This window comes from Manis javanica, chromosome 8, assembly GCF_040802235.1.
Source record: "Manis javanica isolate MJ-LG chromosome 8, MJ_LKY, whole genome shotgun sequence".
Classification (NCBI taxonomy): Eukaryota; Metazoa; Chordata; class Mammalia; order Pholidota; family Manidae; genus Manis; species Manis javanica.
Window position 1 is genome coordinate 597578 of NC_133163.1, and position 14528 is coordinate 612105.

The 14528-nt window shown below is 61.8% G+C and overlaps 1 pseudogene; it reads left to right on the forward strand.

The window, feature by feature from the left end:
• The window catches only part of LOC118967143 (immunoglobulin heavy constant mu-like), a 103852-nt pseudogene extending 96028 nt beyond the window's left edge, over positions 1 to 7824 (forward strand).
• The last annotated feature ends 6704 nt before the right edge of the window (positions 7825 to 14528 follow it).

Consider the following 14528-nt stretch of genomic DNA (forward strand, 5'->3'; position numbering starts at 1 on the left):
CACCCAGGAGCTCACAGACAAGGGTTTTCTTCAGGGTTTTGAGTCATGTTCTGTCAGGTTGTATTTAAAATTCCTTACTGGCCAGGAAGGTAACTGTCTGGGAGCAGAGGGACAAGCAGTTCTCCCCCAGGCCTGGTGAGAGCGGGGTGCTCCGGCCCCCGGGAGGGCGCACCCGGGCAGTCTGTGGGAGCTCGGCTCCCGGGGCAGGGTGGCCCCCCGAGAGGATGACTCGCTCCTCCTGAGAGACATGCTCCCTGAGCGTTAAAAGACAGGATGCCTTTGGAGCGGCTCCTGAGGAAAATGGTCAAGAAAACTGTAACTTCAAAGGTTATGTATTTCAGTATATTTTCAAGTGTATCATATATTTTAATCTTATCATTCAATGAACAACCACGAATCCTGCCTTCCTGGAGTTGGTATTGCACCATTTCAGCCAAGAAATGATGCCATGGTGCCGCCGTCGCCCTCTGGGGTCTCAGGTGTGACAAGGGTGAATCAGGCTTGTTTTCTGAGGAGCTGAGAAGTTCCGTGGATGCTGTGAGCCAGGCAAGGTGGCGGAGGGCAGGGCAGACACCTGCAGCGGGTGGCAGGCGCAGGCCACCGCGAGCGACTATTTTAGGGAGCAGGAAACGCGACTGACAAACATAGCTTATGGTTATGAAGAGGGGTTTTCAGGCGGTTTTGCCCAGGGACATGTCTGAAAGCTTCCACTGAGCAAAACAACACCTGGGTAATTTGCATTTCTAAAGAAGCCCAAAGTGCTGCCGGAAACGGAAAGCTTCCTTTTTTAAACACTGGAATTTAATTTTTTCAGTGTTAGCTTATCAACTTCCCCTTTATATTCATTTTCAATATAAGATGTTTAAGAAATTAAAGTTTATCGATGTCTTCACATAACTCTTGTTAATTAGTTGTTCCTTCAAATGGTAATTAATCTCAAATCATTTTCCCTGGCCCTGAAGCCTTGTTTTTATAGTGACCATGTTGCCAATTTTTAAGCTAGCCGATCTTCCCTTCGCTACTAAGAAACATGTTGATATTGCAATAAAGGGCCTCCGTGTCAGCATTTTTTGAGACCACTTTTCAAGTATTCATCTCAGGACAATTTTTAGGTGAAATGTGTGTAATTTTCCTGAATTACTTCAGTTAAACACGTTAGTTGGTGGATTGAGGGGAAACCCAGTCAGAAGTCAAATCAGGGAGGGACTCGGAGCACCTGGGAGGGTGGTTTCTGCTGCGAACCCTGAATCCGGCTTCTTCAGAGGACAGCCTGGGAGCCGGTCCCACCAGGCCCGCTGTGCCCAAGGGCCTCCTGGTCCTCCCTCCAGCTGGGCATGTGTAGCCGTGGCCTCTGCCACCAGGCCTGCCAGCTGTGCTTCAATATGCCATTTTTCATGGATTTGGAGGAATTCTTCCACGCCAAAACCCCACGGGACTGTCCAGTGACCAGGCACCCCAAATGGTAAGAGAGAAACGGCCGAATTCGCTGCTCCGGAAAGGTCGATCGGATGCTTTGTTTCTGCTTGAAGGGGAGTCGGACTCTGAGGCCCGCTCAGTGGAGGCTGGGACTCACTTGTGCGAAGCCCTTGAGCAGCTTTGGTCTGGGTCCCTCGCGTGTGACTTCCCCTGAAGGTCATTCCGAGGAAGGTAGCGGTGCCGCGCTCTGGTTCTTTAGCTAGTGGTTGCTCCTGACGCTTAAGAGCAGCCCTAGAGCAAAGCGCCCTTGTCTTCACATGGGCGCTAAACACAGCTTCTGATTTTAGATCAGTTACGCACCTCCAAGTAGGCTCCCCTTGCAAAGGATTTGCGACACCAGGACTGTGCAATGCAAATTCAGATGAAACCTATTTCCTGGTCATTTTTATGATGACTTTTATCTAGAGGGAATTCGGTTAAAGTCAGGGGCTTACGTTGGGCTCAGAAGGGACAGTTGTGGCTGAGGGTATATGCCAGGAAAGTGAGGGCTCTGTGGAGAGAGCTGCCAGTTGTAAAGCAGAGACAGGTTTTTTGCTCTGATGGTAGCAAACCCCCACACAGTCCTTGCAGATGTCTTAAGGAATTTAAGTTGCCAGAAAGTATTTTACCCAAGAAGCTGAAGGATGTCTGTGATCGATACTTCCTGGGAGCCAGAGGCCAGTGGGACTGGTCAGGGACTGGGGATCCGAGCTTCCACTGGAGAAAGTTCAAGGGGTGTGGGAGGGTGGAGACCGCAGGGATCCCCCAGCCTGAGCCCAGCCCTGCTTTAAGGATCCCTGGGTGAGAGGACTAATGAGGCAGGTGGGTCTGGTGCTCTGGCACCTTTCTGGCCAGTACCACTGGGCCTTCAGGACAGTACAGAGCTGCACTGCACTGGACTAAATCACATGAGACTGAGTTTTCTGAGCTGAGCCAGGCTGAGCCGGCACATTCAGAACTGAGCTGAGCTGCACTGAGCTGAGCTGAGCTGGGCTGGGCTAAGCTGGGCTGAGGTGGACTGGGTGAGCTGGGCTAAGCTTGGCTAAGCTGGGACGGGCTGGGCTGGGCTGAACTGAGCAGGATGGAGCTGAGCAGGGCTTACCCAGGCTGAGCTGGGTGGGATGAGCTGGGCTGAGCTGAGCTGGGTTGAGCTGGGGAGGGTGAGCCGGGCGGACCTGGGCATGGCTGAGTTGAACTGAACTGAGCTGAGCTGAGCAGGACAGAGCTGAGCAGAGCTTAGCTGGGCTGCACTGGGCAGACCTGGATGAACTGGGTGGGGTGAGCTGAGCAGGGCTTAGCCAGGCTGAGCTGGGCGGGATGAGCGGGGCTGGGCTGGGTGAGCTGGGCTGGGTGAGCTGGGCTAAACTGGGCTGACCAAGGCTGAGCTGAGCTCGGTGAGCTTGCGTACAGTGCACTGACCTGCGCTGACCCAGGCAGAGCAAGGCTGAGCTACTGAAATGGGCTGGACTGGGTGGGCTAAGTAGGCCTAACCTGGGTGGGCTCGGGACAGGCCAAGCCGAGTGTGCGCCGGCTCACTTATCACATATACACCCTCCCCAGATCCCAGACATGCAGGCTGAGCGCCAGTGTGGCCAGCTGGCAAGGCTCCCTGCATGGCCACCTGCCTCTCAAGGGGCTCGCTGTGCTCGGGGCTGCATGTCAGGGTGACTCCAGGGCGTCCGTGGGAAGGCACAGCGGGCCTGGGCTGGGCCGTCCTGAAAGGCCTCTGTGTGCAGGGACAGTGCCAGGGTGAGAGGCCAGCTCTACCCTCCTAACAGGAAGCAAGAACCCCTTGTCTTCCCATGCAACAGAGCTGGGCCCCCACACACCCCCAGCACTGCTGTACCAGGACCCCGAGCCTTACTGCACCACCCTCCGTGCTGTCAGTCACGTCCAGGCAGCCAGTGGTAGGCTCAGCACCAAGTGGCAGCCACAGAGCACCAGGGGTGGACAGCGGGGCCCATCCCCAGCTAGGGCGCTCCTCCTCACCACCCCCGTACTGTCTGTCCCCTCTTGTGTCCTCAGAGAGCTCGTCCCCTCCAAATCTCTTCCCCCTGGTGTCCTGTGAGAGCCCCCTGTCCGAAGAGAGCCTGGTGGCCATGGGCTGCCTGGCCCAGGACTTCCTGCCCGGCTCCATCACCTTCTCCTGGAACTACAAGAACAGCAGTGACGTGAGCACCAGGGACATCAAGACCTTCCCCTCGGTCCTGCGGGGGGGCAAGTACGTGGCCACCTCCCAGGTGCTCCTGGCCTCCGTGGACGTGCTCCAGGGCTCCGATGACTTCCTCACGTGCCAAGTTCAGCACGCCAACGGCAACAAGGTCGTGAAAGTGCCCCTGTCAGGTGAGCGCTGCCCCACTGTGGGCTGGGTAAGGGTGGGCTGAGCCGGGCTGACCCCCTGTGCCCTCGCTGCAGCGCCCGCAGAGCTGCCCCCCAGTGTGGACGTCTTCATCCCGCCCCGGGACGCCTTCTCCAGCAACAGCCAGCGCACGTCCAGGCTCATCTGCCAGGCCACAGGCTTCAGCCCCAGGCACATCTCCGTGTCCTGGCTGCAAGACGGGAAGCGGCTGGAGTCTGGGGCCACCACGGACAACGTGGAAGCCGAGACTAAGGGGTCAGGGCCCGTGACCTTCAAGGTCACCAGCACGCTGACCATCACCGAGACTGCCTGGCTCAGTCAGAGCACATTCACCTGCCGCGTGGAGCACAGTGGGCTCACCTTCCAGAAGAACGTGTCCTCCTTGTGCGGCAGCGGTGAGTGGCCCCTGGTATGGCCCCCCACGCAGGGCCCCTCACACACCTGGGGTCCACTCGGGTTTGGGGGCACTGCCCAGACATGGCCAGCTGTGCCCCATCTCTGGCTTCACAGAGCAGCCAAAGGCGGGACAGGGTGGCCTGGGACCACGTGTCAGATGAGGAGCCAGCATCCCCCCCGGAGGGACCGTGGGACCCGGACGGCTCAGCGAAGGGGGGCCTCCCTGTCTGGGGAAACCCCCACCTTCACCTCATTTCCCAACCAGCCCTCAAACCTGCTCTGCCCCGACTCCAGGTCCAAACACTGGCATCCAGGTCTTCGCCATTCCCCCTTCCTTCGCCAGCATCTTCCTCACCAAGTCGGCCAAGCTGTCCTGCCTGGTCACAAACCTGGCCACCTATGACAGTCTGGCCATCTCCTGGACCGGCCGGGACGGCAAGCCCCTGAAAACCCACACCAACATTTCCGAGAGCCACCCCAACACCACCTTCAGCGCCACGGGCGAGGCCACCATCTGCGTGGAGGATTGGGAGTCGGGCGACGAATTCACGTGCACAGTGACGCACACGGACCTGCCCTCGCCGCGGAAGCAGACCGTCTCCAGGCCCAAGGGTAGGCCCTGCCTGCCCCTTCCCTCTGCCCCAGACTCCCCCGCGGCCTCCGGGCTCCTGGCCGCGGGCCGGGGGGGCAGCCTGAGCTCACGGCCCTCTGTGCCCCGCAGAGGTCGCCAAGCACACGCCCTCGGTCTACGTGCTCCCGCCCACCCAGGAGCAGCTGAAACTGCGGGAGTCGGCCTCCGTCACCTGCCTGGTGACGGGCTTCTCCCCACCGGACGTGTTTGTGCAGTGGCTGCAGAAAGGGCAGCCCGTCCCCTCCCACAACTATGTGACCAGCGCCCCGACCCCCGAGCCCCAGGCCCCGGGCCTCTACTTCGCGCACAGCATCCTGACAGTGAGTGAGGAGGACTGGAGCGCCGGGGAGACCTACACCTGCGTCGTGGGCCACGAGGCGCTGCCCCACACGGTGACCGAGAGGACCGTGGACAAGACCACCGGTAAACCCACCCTGTACAACGTCTCCCTGGTCCTGTCTGACACGGCCAGCACGTGCTACTGACCCCTGGGCTGCCCCGACGGGCTGGCACTGGGGCCTGTGGGTGACCCGGCGCTGCGTGCGTGCCTGTGTGCGAACTGAGCATGTCATAGGGTGCCACGCTGCATGCTCTCAAAACAGAAATAAAAAGATGCATTCACAGACGCTGGTCCTGAGTGAGCGATGCTCTCGCCCGCCGGGGCCGTGGCCGTGCTGCCTCCACACCACCCTGCACCCCTTGCCGCCCACCCCCACCTCCGCATGCCTGGTGCCCCTACAGAATGCTCACAGCTCATGCTCACTGCTCCCCCAGATGCCCCCATGGCCAAATAGGTGTGTGACACATGCACACACACACACATGCACACACACCACATGCACAGGCATCTGCCCATGGAGATGTGGACATGTGTGCACACACACAGATGTGGGCACAGAGATCCGCATACACACAGATACGCACATGGGCATACAGAGACATATGTGCACACACACAGGCACACAGACGTACACATGCATGTGCACAGGTCCACGTGAACACAAATGCTCATGCACACAAACACATATGTGCACAGGCACACGTGGATATAGACATGATGCACGTGGTCACAGACACATGCAATGGGCATGGGTACAGACATACATGCACACGTGTGCAAAGGCATGGATACATATGCTTACATGGACAAATACACACACACTCATACACATGCACACACATGGAAAGAAACTGACCCATGAATATACAGGCATATATGTACACATGTTCAGATGCACAAGTGGATGCCAGCCCTGGGCACCCAAAGCCACACAGTACCCTGTGGTTCGTACTTCTGCCCTCATGGCTCCGCACCCAGCTCAGCCCTGCCACTCCCTGCACTGCTCTCTCCACAGGGCTCCGTGCCTCAGCACTGCTTGTCCTTCTCCCTCGGCTTGGAGGGGTGTCCATGGGCTGGCCCTGCTCAGACTCTGACCACGGGCAACCTCCCCAGGCCTGGGCACAGGGTTCAGAGGCCACACCAAGCCCGGCCGGCTGCAGCACCCCAGAGTGGCCCACGCCTACATGCAGGCCCCTGAGACTGGCAGGGCCCCCAGCACCCGCCTGCAGTCACGCAGAGTGAGGGCCTGTCCTGCCTGCGCATCAGTCCAGGAGGCCCTGCTGTGTAGTGGGAGCTGCAGGCAGTCTAACCTGAGCAGGGTCTGCCCCAGAACCCCAGCACTGGAGGTGTGGGACAGGAGACACCCCACAGAGAGAGAGGGCCCCCAGAGCCCAGTGGGCAGACAGCTGAATAGGAGGGGCCTCCAGTCCCAACAGGCCACCTCCTGCCCTTCCCGTGCCCCCAAAGGCACTTCTCTGCAGGGCCTGCAGACCCCTCTAAGTGTCCTCGATGTCACACTCCCTCACATGTACCGCCCACTCTGAGGAGAGAGACTGAGAATGAGGCCAGGTGACATGTGGAGAGGGGAGCCCCCGGGCCTAGACATCCTCCTGCACCCCCTGTCCACCCTCACTGGCCACATTGGCAGGGGGCGTGCCCACCCCAAAGCCCAGGTGACAGGAGATCCCCTGCCTGTCAATCTCCAACGGTGCCTCCTACAGAACCCCAGGAGGACCTCACAGGGGACCCCCCTGCCCCTTGGCTGTGCTGCTCTGTCACCCTCTCTGCCACAGCAGGACTCCGAGGACAAGGTGCTCAGCCTTGGCCACGATCTGCCCCTGCCCAGCCCCCACTCATGCCTGGCCTGAGACCCTTCCTGGCTGAGCCTGGAAACCCCCGTCCCCGCAGGGCAGGGAAGGGGCCGGGGGAGGAACGCACCACGTTTACGCCTTCCTGAACTCCTGCCCCTCTGTCCCCACCCCACCCAACCCCCCTGGGGGGCAGCACAGCCACGGAGCCAGGCAGGCCGGAGGCCGGGGGTCCTGAGGGTGGGGTCCCCATGGTGCTGAGCGGAGCCTGAGCCCCGTGCCGTGTCCCTGCAGAGGGCGAGGTGAGCGCCGAGGAGGAGGGCTTCGAGAACCTGAGCACCATGGCGTCCACCTTCATCGTCCTGTTCCTCCTCAGCCTGTTCTACAGCACCACCGTCACCCTGTTCAAGGTGGGGCCGCCGGGCAGAGGCTGAGGCGCCCAGGCCCGGGCACAGACCTCTGGACTGCCAAGGGGCAGCGGGGAGGGGCCAGCCCCACCCAGGCTTCATTCCCAGGGGCAGGAAAAGCAGCTCACACTGTCTGCTGCCCGCAGGTGAAATGACCCACCATGGAAGACTCCCGGAGGCCACAGAGGCGGAACCACGCAGGGCACCTGTGGGCCCGGGGTCCCCTGCCCGTGTGGCCGGTCGGCTTGTACGTAAACTTTCCCCATGTCACCCTGCATGGGACGCTCTAAGAAACAGCTTCTTTCCATGGCCCGATGCTGTGGGTGGTGGGGACCCTGCAGCCCCGGGCTCTGCCCCCGCAGATGCACACACTTTGCATCGTACGCACGTTCCCCCTTGAAATAAATGTGTACATTTTATCTTGCGAAGCTGTTTCCTCACGAAGGTTTCTTTCCCAAAGAACAGGCCCTGTGTGTTTTGAGTCTCAGGGGTGTACCTATTTCAGGGGGCCCGTGGGAAAGGGCGATCTGGGTCCACGCAGGCCCAGGCCCCACCTGCTGACCAGGGTCTCAGGGCCGGTCCCCCTGATGAGGGAAGAGGGCCGAGCCGAGAGGGTTCCAGGCCTGGCGTTGGAAACACAGCCTGGGCTGGGAAGCAGGCTTGTCCTCGGGTGTGATCAGCGGGGTCTCAGCCCACAAGTGTCACTCCGCCTCTATTCTTAGTGAGCCCCGTCACCTGAGGGCTTGGCCCAGTCCTGTGCTATGTGTGCCATGGGACTCCGGGGGAGCACAGGGTGGCACATACCTGCCCCAAGGGCGCTCTGTTGGCACTGGGGAGCTGCAGCCCAGCCAGGCGGGGAGTGGAGTGTGGCAGTGGGGACAGAAGTTTGTTATTAGCCAGTTAGGAGGACACACGATGCGGAGAGACAAACATACCAAGAGGGTTCATGCAGCCACGTCACATGGAAGGAGTGGCCATGGCCGGGCCCAGGGCCATGGCCGTGAGGCAGACCTGAGAGGGGAAGGTGGGGCCATGCTGAGGGGCACCGCGGTGCAGCCAGGAGCAGCCCGCGGGCAGCAGAGTGGTCCGGACAGCAGTGGCAGCGGGCATCTGTACGGAGAGGTGGCGGACAGAGAGCAGGAGAGGGCTGGCCCTGTGAGCCAGGCCCCAGGAGGAAGTGCCTTCAGGGAGGGCACAGGACGGGCAGCAATGGGGGCGCCCAGGACACTAGCTCAGTTTGCTGCTGCCAAATCCGACTTCGCACAAAACGGTGGGACGTGATCCAGCTGAACCCACGGCCTCCTTACAACAGGGACCACTGCTGTTTGGTCTCTGCCTCCGCAGCCCTCCTGGAGCCCCCAACAGACCCACCAGAGTCATCCGCATCTACCGTGCCGGCACCCCGACGCCCTGCCAACCCCTGCCCCTCACCAGCTCTAAGGCCGCTGGGGCTCGCTGCGGGGCACCCACCCAGTACTGGAATCTGTGTCTGTTTCCATGGTGACCATAACTGCCCCGCAAGCCTTGCCTGGTCTCAGGCCTGGAGGCTAGGGCTCCAAGGTCAGGGTGAGGCAGGGTTAGGCGGGCCCCACCATAGCACCCACTGCTGCCCAGGCCCAAGGTAAAGAGCCCCCACGCTAGCACCCCCACCCCGCCCTCCTGCCCCTGAGGCTTCCTCCTTCAAGCCGCTCTGTGGCACATCCTGGGCATGCACAGCACACCTGGGTCAGGAGCAGGCCCTGGACGGGCATCACTGAGCACCTGTTATGACGTGCCTGGTCCTGGGAGCAGGGAACCCCAGGCACCCACAGAGGAGCACAGGGGACAAGGGCGAAAACTGGGCTCGGCTGACCCCGTGGAGGGCTGAGACACGAGCTTGGCATGGAGCCCCACGTGGGGACCCTCACAGAACCACCGATACCCTGGAGCTGTGGCAGGGAGCTAAGGCATGGTCTGATCTAGGGATCCTGCGGGAGCCAGGGTGCCAGGGCATCGCTCACCAGCCCCGGGACCCCCACCTCCAGCCCACCCTTGGCCCGGGATGGTCTGCATACCCCGCTAACTGCTGGCTCTCCTCTGACTGAGTGTCTGAACCACACCCATCCTCCTGGCATCTACTTGCTGTCCCCTCTCCTGCAGGGCCTGTGGCTCCAGACTGAGGCCACCGTCACTGGCCTGGTGCTGGGGGACGAGCTGCAAGAGGCCCGCTTGTCCTGGCTGGTGGCCGGGGCAGCGCCCCGCAGGGCTGTGGTGGAAGGGCAGCTGTGGCCACTCCACAATGGCTCCCAGAGCCTGAGCAGCCAGCTGGCCCTGCCTTGGGCCTCGTGGTCCTCAGGAGCCCCTGTCACCTGCATGCTGAGCCACCCTGACCTGCCGTCCCATGTGGAGGCAGTGGCGCTGAGAGAGCTCGGAGAGGCCGGCTCCAGGGCCCAGGGATGGGTGGCCCGGACCCTGCACACCCAACGCCTGGCCCGGCAGCTCTTCTGGCCACCACTCTCCCAGGGCCCAGAGGCCCCCAGTGCCTAGGGCCACCTGGCTTCTCCTGATGCCCCTGATAGCCCACGCACGACCTGCTTCTCCCTGCAGCTGCCACGGCACCCAGCAGCCTCACTGTCCACATCCTGACCACACGAGGGGCAGCCTCTGGGCTCCTGTGCGAGGCGCCCGCCTTCTCACCCCCGGACATTGTCATCGCCTGGCTGGAGGGTCAGCACGGAGTGGACCATCCTTGGTTTGCCACTGCGCACCCCACGGCCCAGCCTGGGAGCACCACGTTCCACACCTGGAGAGTCCTGCACATCCTGGCTGCCCAGGCCCACAGCCAGCCACCTACACGGGTGTGGTTGGGCACGATGCACCCCGGAATGTGCTCAACACCAGCTGGAGCCTGGAGGCTGGCGGTGAGTCACACACAGGCACAGGTCGGGGGATGAGGGGCTGAGCCACCTGGCCCGACAGCCCCGAGCCTGCGCAGGGTGTGGGGCGAGCATGTGCTTTCCACGGGTTGTGCGCTGGCCCAGGGTGGGTGGGCGGTGGTGTCACTGCTGCCTGGCACCGAGGGGCAGGAGAGCCTTGTTGTGCCAAGATATGCCCTGCTGCTAAACACAGAGCCTCCTGTGGGACATGAGGAAGGCATCCAGAGCTGCCCTCCCAAGGGTATACAAGGCCCCCAGTCCCCAAGACCTCCGGAAGTCCCTGAGCACAGCCAGCACCTCAGGAGCCAGCTTCACACGACATGAGGCGGGGCTTGGGTGCCCAGAGAAGTCAGAGCAGCACATGTCTGTAGTGGCCGAGCCGCACCCTGCCTAGCGGGCAGAGGGGGCAGACATCTGCCACGGGTCAGGTTCATGGTCAGGGACGGGCTCTTCCACCCCCTGAGGCCTCATGCCAGTCCCTGTGGCTGCCCCGTAGCACCCAGACCAGTGCCCCCACCTTGCTGGTGGGACAGCAGTGGGCACACCAGGCCAGGGGATCAGCAGGGCACCGTCTTCCACTTCTTGCTGTGGGGAGGCAGCAGGGATGCAGCCCAGAGGGAGCTGTCCCCCGTGGTCCAAGTGTCCTGGCACCCTGCATGATCCAGGCAGAGGAAAGTGCCCCGTGGAGGCCCAGGTCAGCAAGACGGGGCCTGAGGCTGCTGGCTCATAGACCCACTCCCAGGCGTGTCCCCCCTGGTCTTGCAGGGGCCTCCTCACCCTGTCCTGGGCAAGGGGAGTGGGACCCCCCACCCCTGGTGCTCCTGGAGTGCAGGTCCACGCTGCTCTTTCTCCAGGGGTCCCGTTCCCCACACTCTGGCACAGACCAGACCCCGTGTTGGGCTGACCACAGCTGACGCTGGATGCTGGTCTGCCGTCAGGCACGGAGCTCCTGGGTCCGGGCTGCAGGTGTGTGTGCACACGCACACCTGGAATGCCCACGTGCCGTGTGCACCCATGTGTAGCGAGGCCAGGAGAGCCCAGCTGGCGGGGCTTGTGCTCAGCCAGGCTCTGCGGGTGATCATGCGCATGGTGCACATGGTGGGGTGGGTACACCCCAGCACCCAGTGCCCCTCTCACCCTCTATCTGCTGCTGTGCGCTGCCTACGGGCTCGGGAGGTGAGTCCCATCCTGCGCATAGATTCTAGGCCTCCAGGGTCTTGCCCCAACCTGCCATACCTCCCTGCGTGGGCCATACAGTCTGGGGACAGAGGCTGCTGGACGCCTGGCCTGGCCACCCAGAGGCAGTGGGGTGAATGTCCCCTTCTGGGAGGCTGTGACCCCCACTGCCCACCCCAGGGCTGAGCCTCAGGGCAGCCTGACCATGTCACATGGGCCCCCCTCCAGCCACGTGCAGGGCAGCCGGAGCCGCTCCCTCCCTCTGGGATGTGACGGCCCCCAGAGGCTCTCCCCACCAGGCGTGCTGCCCCTGCGGCCCCAGCTCTGCTTCCTGTGGGACCCTGGCTGCTCTCCTCCAGGGACCCCCAAGTTGTCCTGTCCTGTGTCTGCTGGCCTATACCTCCATGTCCGTTCTAGAGTCAGCCAAACACGATGCCCTTCCCTCTGGCCTGGTCCTGCCCCTTGGCCCCAGCTCCACCCTCCCCTCTGTCCCTCACCCTGTGCTCCCCTTCTTATGGGAGGGCCACACCTGTCAGGGCCCACAGGCAAACCCACGGGATGCTGCCCTTTCTGGACACCATCACAGACAGGTGACCCTCACCCCCTGAGCATCCCTTCTTGCCCCAACCCAGTGCCTCCCTGGATGACCTGGAGTGGGGGCCACCCCGGGAGGGGGTCTGCACGTCCAGGCCATGGTGAACATGCTTCTGTGGAAAGCACGCAGTGATCCTCGGTGGGAAGGCCCTCGGGAGGGTGGGATGTACCAGTGGGGACCACAGTGGCCTCCCCACTGTCCCTCACTGCCAGCTCTGTCCCCTGCACCCCATCCTTCCTCAGCAGCCAAGGTGAGGAAACACTCATCAGGCCCAACTTCCTGGCAGGATGTAGAAGGCAGTGAAAGACAGCCACGCACCCTGAGACCAAGGTACAGCGCTAGATGAACTCTACAAAGCTTGTGTATTAGATTCTGCTGAGGACTCGGACAGGCCCACCTACCTAAGTTCGTGGGAGAGAAGAGATCGTTGGTAACTTGAATAGACAAGCTTGGCCCCTCGCTGTCTCTGCCCGGCAGGGGAGAGGGCGTGCCCACCCCAGGAAAGGCCCTGGCACTGTCTACTTCAGCCTCCGCTGTCTGTGCACAGTGCCCAGCATGCAGTCAAAGCTTACAAGGCATTAAGAAGCAGAGAACCTTCTTCCATGATCAAGATAAAAGCAGCGAATAGAGTGGGACCCGCAGGTGACCCGGACGCTGGAGCTGAAAGCGACTCCGAGCGTGCCTCCCCCCCTTAAATTCTCTTCTTGGCTTCCGTTTGCCCTAAGGAAAAAGCCCAGGTCCTGCCCCAGGGTTTCCAGGCTGTGTGCAGCACCCTGTCTGCCCCCTTGCGTGACGAGCACAGACAGGTGTTGTTTCTCTTACCTGCCAGGTGGGCGCTGCCCCCCCTCCCCAGGGCCCAGGGAGCTCCCCACCTCCTCATCCAGCTTCTCGGATCACTCACATCCCCACACTCTCCTGCTGTCTGAGAAGACTTCCCTGAGCCCAGGCCTGGGCCAGACGCCCTCCAGGGAGGGTCAGGCCACCTGAGGCTCACCTGGTTGGAGCCCTGTCCATGTGCAGCCACCATCCTGTTTCTGGCCCCGGGCTGCCCCCAGACCACTTACCACCGCATCCAGTGTGTTGGCAACAGGCTTTCTCAAGTTATCTGCAGCAAAGGACTGTTGCCTTTTTAAATGTTTCCAATTCATCATAGACCAATACCTTGTAGAATGCAATAGGAATCATGGTGGAAAAATGAAATGAATGATACCAAAATGTGCTTGTTTTTTATTATTAGATTCAGCAGACAGCTGTAAAGAGCTTCCAGTGCCCGTGGCTCCCACACTGGCCTCCTGTGCCCACAGCCCACGGTCCGCACGCCAGCTCCCCCCACACACAGGGTGGCTGCACTGAGTGTTGGCTGGGTGGGCTGCTCAGGAGCCCTGTCCCATGATGGTCCCCACTGGTACATCCCACCCGCCTGAGGGCCTTCCCACCGTGGATCACTGCGTGCTTTCCACAGAAGCATGTTCACCATGGCCTGGACGCGCAGACCCCCTCCCGGGGTGGCCCCCACTCCAGCTTCCAGCAGTAGTCACACGGCCCTCTCCTTCCACGGCCTTGCAGCTGTGCCCACTCAGGCCAGCCCTCCAGTCAGCCCCGTGCCACTCAGCATGCCCAGGGCACCATGCCCTTGCCCCTGGCAGCCTCAGCTGGTGGCCGCGTTCCTGCTGTGAGGTCAGAGATGAGGCCTCAGCTCCCCCCACAGTCCCAAAGGGCCCCACGTGCCATGGGCTGCACACACGCAGGCCCTCATGGAGTGTGGCCATGCCCTGGCCTCCTTCCCTCCACCCCCAGGCCCCCTCTGGAGGTTGCCTCCCTCGCCCCACCCTGCCCCGCGTGAGGCCGACCCCAGCTGTCCCCAGCACCCTGGCCCTCTGCCCCACCCCAGCCTCCTCTGCAACTTCCAGCACATTCTATGGATCCCTTACTTGGGGAGGGTGCATTCTTCCCCCTCCCTGACAAAGCTGCCCCAGGAGAACAGGGTTTGCTATTGCCCCCACAGACCCCCACACAGGGCAGAGCCCTGCACACAGTAGGTGCTCGGATACCATTCCCCATGAACGGGAGCCCAGGGCCTCCACATGGGACTCTGGGTCCCAGATGTGACCCCTCGGTTTCCCAAAGCCGCGCCCCTTCCAAATGCACCCCGCCCTACTCTGCACCTCAGGAAACAGCCACCTGCCACACACCCCAGGAGACACCTTGACGTCATGAAGGGCCAGTGTGTCCTCCTCATATGCTGCCCCTGCCTCCTTGCCAGCCTCCAGCCACGGCCTTCGAAACCCTGATGGTGTCCCTGCAGCCCTAGCTCAGACCCCTGACTGGTTCCCATCACACCAAGGATGAGGCCAAAACTCTCACACGTGACCAGCGTGTGTGGGCCGGGGGCCCAGACGGGGCCCACATCACCTTCCTTGAGGCTGCCCACCCCTGCTCCTCTCAC